The 8,836-nt window shown below is 37.0% G+C and overlaps 1 long non-coding RNA gene across 1 annotated transcript; it reads left to right on the plus strand.

The window, feature by feature from the left end:
* The first annotated feature begins 660 nt into the window (after positions 1 to 660).
* LOC115293616 lies at positions 661 to 7,057 on the plus strand. Its single transcript, XR_003909527.1, has 3 exons — positions 661 to 746; positions 5,004 to 5,061; positions 6,960 to 7,057. It is a non-coding gene; the product is annotated as an uncharacterized LOC115293616 (long non-coding RNA).
* The last annotated feature ends 1,779 nt before the right edge of the window (positions 7,058 to 8,836 follow it).

The raw sequence follows: 8,836 nt of genomic DNA on the forward strand, positions 1-8,836 counted from the left end.
CACACTGCAATCATCAGTAGGATAAAATAGATTGTGGTGTCCTAGTGCCATAGGATTATTTTTTTAAGGCCTGAGAGAAATATTGAAAAGAAAGCAGTAAATTACATTGTCCTCTCCTTACCCTGGTGTAAGTTGTTAGTCCCTTTAAGGAAATGGAAGGAAATGTGGGCATACGCTGCAGAGGTATTCTAATATGTAAACAGGAAGTAGCTCTGACACTGACATGGTCTGGCTTATTAGCACTGAAATGTTCCAGAACCTACAACTATTTTTTAAATTATTAAGAACTTTTCTTAAATTTACATGCATTATGTGGCATAATGGTATGAAAAGAGCATTGGGCTTGAAATACAGTCCTAGCTTTGGCATTAACTGTGTGGTCTTGGATTCACTTTAGCCTCTATTAAATCATTCCAGATTCTGCCTCATGCAAGTCAATGAATGCTTCATGTGACCTCCTTTGTCTATGCCTGGCTGATGCCCACTCCTGGAACTGGGGCTGAGGTCAGCCCTCTAAAACCCAGAGGCTCATGAGTCAGGGAGGAGTACCAAAGAAAAGTCCATGAGATGGGTTGTTACTAGAAGGGGAAATGAATTCTGGGCAGGCAAAAACACTAGACATCTGTTCTATCCACTGTATTCTTTGTTTCTTTATCTGTAAAATGATGGTGTTGGTGTAAAAAGTTTTATTCCTTAGTCCACCCGGTTCCGTTTTCAAAGGATTGAAAATACAGCATTTGTCTGAGGTAAAGTATGAGAAAAACTATGTTCTTTTTGACTTCTAATTTGTGTATCTATTCCTTGTGACTTTAGGGTAATTTCATGAGTTCAGACCAGGAGTTTTAAAGCAGGTTCCTGAGCGACTTTCCTGTTTTTGTGCTCAGTCTGTGTATACTTCCTGCAGAGAGGCTGTTTTAATAATAGCAACATACTTCTGAAACAACATACTTCTTTGACCCCATCACCATTTTTATCTTTGGAAAGGCTATGAAGTTACTGGGTGTTAAGAATAGTTTACTCTTCAGTGTGGAGTCGCCAAACTGAATTTATTATTACTCAAATTGGATAGGGCTTGACTAATACAATGACTCCCCCAAATTCAAGTTTTTCATAGCATGTCTTGTTATCCTCCATCTCTGGAGGAACGGGAATCTCAGAGAATGCACAAACATGCTTTGGACAGAATTTGTCCCCAACAACTGTTTTCTCTCCAATCTATATACCTCAATGCTTATTTTAAATGAGACTGACTCTAGCAAGATAATCCTGGCAGGACTTTTAAATCTCATAATTACACAGAGATGATATCTAATAAAACGTTTCCTGCTCTATAATTCCAGCAAATTTGTCTATATATTAGGTTCATTAGCAAACTGGAATAATAAGAAGAATAGTAGCTTCCTATCTCAGAAGGTTGTTGGGCTGATTAAAATGACGTAATGCGTGTAAAACTCTTGGCACAATATCTGGCACAGACTAAATAGTGATAAATGTATGATTATTACATTATGATTATCTGTAAAAAGAGTATAATACTTGTCACAGACAGTTGTTCTGAGGATCAAAAGGGATAAAGCATTTAAAGCCTTTATCATAGTGCTCAGCACATAGGAAACATTTAGAAATAGTTTCTGCTATTGCTACTAAAAGAAGAAACTTATGGTTGTTCTCAAGAAATAAGAATGTTTCCAAAATCAACAGCTACCAATATTTATGTCATTTGCAAGTGAAAAAAAATCTTCTGGTAAGAACTCCAATTTTACTGCTATTTATCAGTTTAACCCTATTTTGAGTCAGCAAAGTAGTATTATGGTTAATCGTATAAAACCATATTACAGTGAAAAACACATCCCAGGTTGCCATTTAACAGCTATTCCGTCTGGGGAATGCCAATCAAATGGGGAGCTCAAATTCTGGATTTCTCTAAGCCTTCTCCTTATATTTAAAAGGGCTATAGTAATATTTACCTTACATACTTCACACGACTATAATAAAAGAATCCATGAGATCGGGTTCATTAAAGAACTTTGCAAGGGGGAAAAAGAATAACACCGTACAAAGATTTCTTGCTTTACTGTACATCCACTAAATGCCAAGTTAATGCTCAGTGGTTTGTTTATATTATCTAAGTTGATTCTCACAATGACCCCATGATGTAGGTCCTATTTTTTGTGTCTGTTTTTACAAGTGAGGTTACTCATTTACACACTGGAGATATAAGTGAGGATACAAACTAAAATTTATTCAGACTCCTGATCACTCTTAACCTCTTAACAAATGCAAGGCATTATTATCTTTGAATGGTGATCTAATAAGCAGTTTTTATGGCATGGTGGTATAGAACAGATACAGATGATTATTTCAACTAGTAATTTACTCACATGTTTTATTCACACATTTTATATATTCTTAAGGGAACAGTTTAAATTAAAATAATGACTACTCCCTACAAACAGGTGTATAAAAAATGATTATTTTCTAAGATGACATGGACAGGAGCTAGAAAGAATCCATCTGAGGGACATAGGACTTCACAAGGGAAATAGAGACGTCCTTTCTCCCAAAGAGATTACAACTCATAGATGGGTCACACAAAATGGAATCTGGAACAAAATGGAATCTGAACAATCTCAAAGAACATTTGAAGTTTATAAGAAAAAAAGGGGCATGGTCAAGCATGCAACCATTATTGCTAATAAGTTGATTTAGTCATTAGATTGAGTATGCTTTAAATTCCAATGCATTCCATGGTTCTAGCCCCAAATAATTATTTTACTTTAGACTATAATTCTTATAAAAATTCCTATACATGAACCTTTTAAAACTATTAATAGCTGATTTTCACATTGTCAGACCCTTAGAGTCTTTGAAAGTCCATGCAAAGAAAATTGTGATCTGGATGTGAGCTGGGCTTTGCTATTTACCTAGACTGAATTTTATTTATTTATTTTTATTTATTTTTGAGAGAGGGGAGAGGCAGAGAGAGAGGGAGACACAGAATCCAAAGCAGGCTTCAGGCTCCAAGCTGCCAGCACAGAGCCCAATGTGGGGCTTGAACCCATGAACTGTGATATCACAACCTGAGCAGAAGCCAGATGCCCAACTGACTGAGCCACCCAGGCGCCTCTGGACTGAATTTTAAATTTTAAAAAACGGCCTCAAGTCTAATAACTGCAGTATATTTTAGCTGTCAATCTGTGATTACACACCAGAACACCAAGATTGTTGATTCTTGGTGAGGTGGAATCAGTAGTAGCATGTTAGAGCCTAATGGCGAGAGCTGATTGTTACATATTCAGGATTTTGAGTGCTGGTTATTAAACCTTGGCAGCCTCCACTCAGTCACAATGGGAGTATTTACACCACAGAAATTAGCAAATACTGGAAATCAGCCCACTCCCACAAGACAACTGCCCTAGAGAGCTGGTTTACAATCACACCCCTGAGCAGAGACATCCTGTTTGCAGTGAGATGTCAGGAAATGAATCGTAGACCTAATGCTCTATTGCCAAAAATCAGCAACCTGCTTTTCATAATACCTCGAAAGTTAACAACCCAGACAAATAGGAAACTCAGAATAGCAATGTTTATGGATCAATTTCCATCTCTGAAGGGCAGAAGTTCTCTTTCAAGTGTCAGCTGCTACTTGGCAATGATAGGTTGCCATGGAGTACCAAAATATCTCAAGGTCTGTGGCAAGCAAGTTACTCATTCGCCTGGTCAGCAGAGTGAGGGGACATTCATCCCTCAAAACATGATGGGATTATCCTTTCAATACTATTATTCATAATGAATGTGTTTGAAAGTTATAAAGTAACGAGATGGGAAAAATTAGAACTCATGCAGTTAAAATGATTGAAGAATAATTCTCCACTAGACTAGTTATTCATTATTCTACTAATATTCCCTTGTATAAACCCTGCTTTCTCTGTATGTCAGCCAGTCTAGAGCTTCTAACGTTACATTTCTTCTTCCAGGGAATGTTCTAAGGACCATGTTTGTCATTTTGTTTGTTCTCTGAAGATTTACCAGGCCTCTATTCAATTCACCTGAGATCTAACAATGTCTCACTCAAGCCCGTGAATGCTTGTATTTCTTAGTCTTTGTGGCCCAAAGTATAGAAATGAAGCCTTGGAATACAACCCAGGATCTTTGCCAGAAAAGAAATAGAAATTTCTTCAGACAGTTAATATGGAGGCCCCGGTTTGAATCTAGGGAGCTCTCCCCCAAAAGCGGAATGCATAGCATACTTTCAAGACAGCGTCAGAAAAAGGAAGCTACATGAGGCATCTTTTTGAATTGGGTGGGCCTGATGTTTAGAAACTTTAAAAATTAACATTTAAAGCAGGAATTCTCAATTGTGTCTCATGTTAGAATCACCTAAGTGGCTTAAAAAAAAAAAAATCTCAATGCTCAGGCTCAAACCAATTAAATGAGAATTTCGGACCTGGGACCCAGACACTGATCATCTCTAAAACTCACCAGATGATTTCAGCACATACCAAGATTTAAGAACCATTGACTTAAAGAAGTAAGATTAGTTTTCTGGAAGGTGACCTTTATTATGGTTAGTCTCCTTCCTAACACATTAGAAATCTTCATTCCCTTGGTGGCTGATTATCCTGTTCTTGGCTTTAAGACTTAAAATAGACAATGAATCATGCATTAAAAACAATGATCTGGGATAGGCCAGCTACCTGACATATCAGTTATGATAATGTCACATCCTTACTCAAAAACCTTCTTTGTTGATAAGATCTGATGTTGGTGAAGGTACAGAGAAAAAAGCATTCCGAAACACCTTCTATGACAGCGTAAATCGACGTAATTTTTCCAGTGGACAATTTGAAAACATATATCAAATTTTACTATGTATATATACAGCAATTCCACCTTTAGGAACTTAGTCTAAAGAAATAATTGGGCCGGGATATAATCGCACAAAGTTATTTATCGCAACATTGGTTATGTTAATATATTTTTCTAATTTTTTTTCATTTCAGTGCACTCCAACTTTGAAATGCTTGTGGCTGTCTAAGAGTCATGTATTAACATGCAAAGGTATTCATAATACATTACTCTGAAAAAAAACAAGGTGGCTGAGAAACATGGTGGTATACTTCCACTTATGTTAAAAATTAGATCTATATTTTTATGAATTAAAAAAATTTTTAATGTTTATTTTTGAGAGAGGAGGAGAGACAGCATATGCAGGGGATGGACAGAGAGAGAGGAAGACAGCAGGCGCCAAGCTCTGAGCTGTCAGCACCGAGCCGGATGTGGGGCCGGAGCCCACAAACTGCGAGATAATGACCTGAGCCTTAACTAAAGTTGGATGGTTAACTGACTGAGCCACCCAGGTGTTCCATATACATTTATGAATTTTTTAATGTGGGGGGGTGCCTGGATGGCTCAGTCGGTTCAACATCTGACTCTTGATTTCTGCTCAGGTCATGATCCCAGGGTCATGGGATCAAGCCTTGTGTTGATCGTAGAGCCTGCTTGGGATTCTCGCCCTCTCTGTGCCCCTCCCCTGGTACACCCGCGCGCGCCCACACACACACTCTCTGTCTCTCCTCTAAAAAAAAATAATAAAATTAAGAAAAAAACATAATAAAATGTTGGATAGGCACCTAAACTATTAACAGTGATTATTTCTGGGAACTAAAATTAAGATATGGTAGGAGGGAGGAGAACTTTTGCTTTATTGTTTCTTTACTTCTATATTATTTGAATCTTTTAAAATGCACATATGTTACTATTATAATTTAAATAATTTAAACGCGTAAATCATCTTGACTCAGCACTTCCTGTGGAATAAAGTGTAACCTCCTTCGCTTTATCATTAAAGCACTCAACAACTTGTCCCTCCACTACTTTTGCCAGTCCTTTAGAAATGTTTGTTGATGGGATTGAGTGTCATCTTCATGCTCCTACTTATACTCACGTGAGCCCAACCATTCTCACCAAATGTGCTTTCAGATTTTCCACCTCTGGGAGCACATTTCCCCTTGTGATGTTTTCCCTCTTCTTCTTCATTAGCCAAAACCCATCTAAGCTACAAAACTCAGATCAGTGCTACCAACAGGGACTTCCCTCTCCTGAATTCATATTACATATTTAATACTGAGGAAGTGGTCATTATTGGAGGAAGGAATAAATCTTCCTAGTCAAGTTCAAATTTTTCTTAAGTTTGGTTTTCTCATTTGTAAAATGGGGACATAGTACAATGTATCATGTTGGGTTATTATGAGGGTTATGATAATTATGAAAAGTACTTACCATAGTAGCAGAGCATAGTAATCCATAAAAAAGCTGATATTATGATTATCTTTTTAATCATCTGTTGACATCTTTTGTCTCTGTCTAGCTTGCTAACCCCTCAGTAGAAGAAATTGTGTGCCATCTACATATATATATATACTAAAATCTGCTTATATTCTTATATAAGTATATTTTATATATATTATATATGTACTAGAATATACTTATATTCTATATTAGAATATATATATACATACATATATATATATGTACATATATATATATGTCCTAGAATATACGTATATTCTAGTATCCACCGAACTCTGTGCAGTAGGGTTTCCCATATGATACATATTTAGTATTTGTTGTTTATGGTGATAATGAAGATTGTGAGATACATGTACTATTAACGTGTTGGGAAATAATGAATCACTTAGTTTGGAAAGTATTATGACTTCACGGTTCCAAGAATAAAATATTAACAGGAAATTATAATAGTAAGACATTGCTGACATGAAGTGTACAAATAAAACAATATGCTCTTTCTTCAGTGAAATCCCAGAAAATAGGATAAGTCATTCCTAGAATTCTATTTTCACAAACACAGTCAATACTTACAAGATGCTAGACAACAATAGCGAACTATTTACAGAAAACACCAGATGAATTTGGTTTGTTTAATATCTTGTTGGCAGATAACACACCATGCTTCTGCAGAAGGCTCCATGTGTTCAAGATTTTTGACATAATGGGACTTGACATGCTGTCATTCAAGTGGAATGTTCTACCGCAAAGACATAGTAAGAACCACCAAATCTTGTTATGTTTACGTCCTTGGGTTCTAGCTTAAAATCACTACTAGATTACAGCTTCAGAATCTCAGTCAAGTTATTGGCAGCTTGACTGGAACAGTTTCTGTTCTCACTTAATCCCACCGGACAGACGTGATCCCTGGGGCACGGCACGGTGCCACTGGGACATCTGGGGTCACCTGATACAGTACATTACCCTAGGACAACGAAAGTCAGATTGTTATTTTATCTTTAGAGGTCTAACAAGTATTTTGCTGAGCATGGCTTCTTATTTGGTGTGTGGGTCTGTTCACGACTTTACAGTTTAACAGACATTGTCCTTGAGCAGTGTGTGTCTAACTCTGTGTCTAATAATCAAAAAAGCACATTGAAGTGTGAGTTGTTAAAAGAAAGGTACATAAATACTTTAAATATTTTATTTAAGCTTAGTACTTATATGTGAAACTAGTTCAGCAATCTTTTTTTTATTAGTTATTTTTTATTTTTTGAAAGAGCAAGAGTGTGTGGGCAGGGGAGGGGAGGGACAGAGAGAGGACAGGGGACCTGAAGAGGGCTCTGTGCTGACAGCAAAGAGCCTGATGCAGGGCTCGAACTCATGAGCAAGGTAGCAACCTGAGCTGAAGTCAAATGCTCAACCAACTGAGCCACCCAGGTGCCCCTTTTTAAATTTTTAAATTTTTAATTTTTTGAGAGTTCAGCAGAATTTTGATGAAGGTTCAAACAAGGCTTTCACAGTTGGTCTGCTAATTATCAACAACCAGTTTTGTTTTTTTAAAGAGTTAGGCATTCAAACCAACCAAGAAACAAACAAACAAAAAAATCCCCAACATATATGATGTGGGCTAATTTATGCAAAATGTATAAAGATGCTAGGATAACTGAGCGACAAGGAACTTCATGGTAACAAGCAAGAGGTGAACACAGGTGCAGAATAATGTGTTTGTTATGGTCTTATCCCAGCAAAAGCAAATGAAAGTCCCCTGCATATGGATACACAGAGTGAGAGAAGAAAGGGAAATGCTTGGGAGGTGCTAACACTGGCAAAGTCAAGAGGATGAAGACACAGAATGTGGAATGTGGGAGGGGGGGAGGGAAACAATCAGCTTTGATTTTAGACATCTTTGTATTATAATGAATTATTACAGAAACATATGGTTGTCATTCTGATAATATAAAATAGATGTGATTACTGGAACATTGAAAAGAATCTATAGAGGAATTATTAGAATTAATGTAAGACTTTGGTAATTGCTAGACAAAAGTCAATATTTTTTGTATTTCTGAACACAAGCAACAAGCTGTCAGGAAACACCATTTTATAATTACAACAAGAGGTATAAAGTACCTTGGCATGAATCTAACAAAACATATGCAAGACTTGTATGGAGATAATTATAAACTTTATTGACAGCTCTCTAAGAAGATTTCAGGGCCCCCTCGGTAGCTCAGTCGGTTAAGTGTCTAACTTTAGCTCAGGTCATGATCTCATGGTTGGGGTTTAAGCCCCTCATAGGGCTCCACAGTGGCAGAGCTTAGGATTCTCTCTCCCTCTCTCTGCCCCTTCCGTGTGCATGCATGCTCTCTCTTTCTCTTTCTCTCTCTCTCCCTCTCTCTCTGTAAAAATAAATAATAAACTTTAAAAAAAGATTTCAGTATCTGGAAAGAGAAATCACTTTTTTAGATAGGAGGACTCAGTATTTTTTTAAGTTTTTTTAATTTATCTTGAGAGAAACAGGGACAGCATGAGTAGGGGAAGGGCA

The sequence above is a fragment of the Suricata suricatta genome, chromosome 6, assembly GCF_006229205.1.
Source record: "Suricata suricatta isolate VVHF042 chromosome 6, meerkat_22Aug2017_6uvM2_HiC, whole genome shotgun sequence".
NCBI lineage: Eukaryota > Metazoa > Chordata > Mammalia > Carnivora > Herpestidae > Suricata > Suricata suricatta.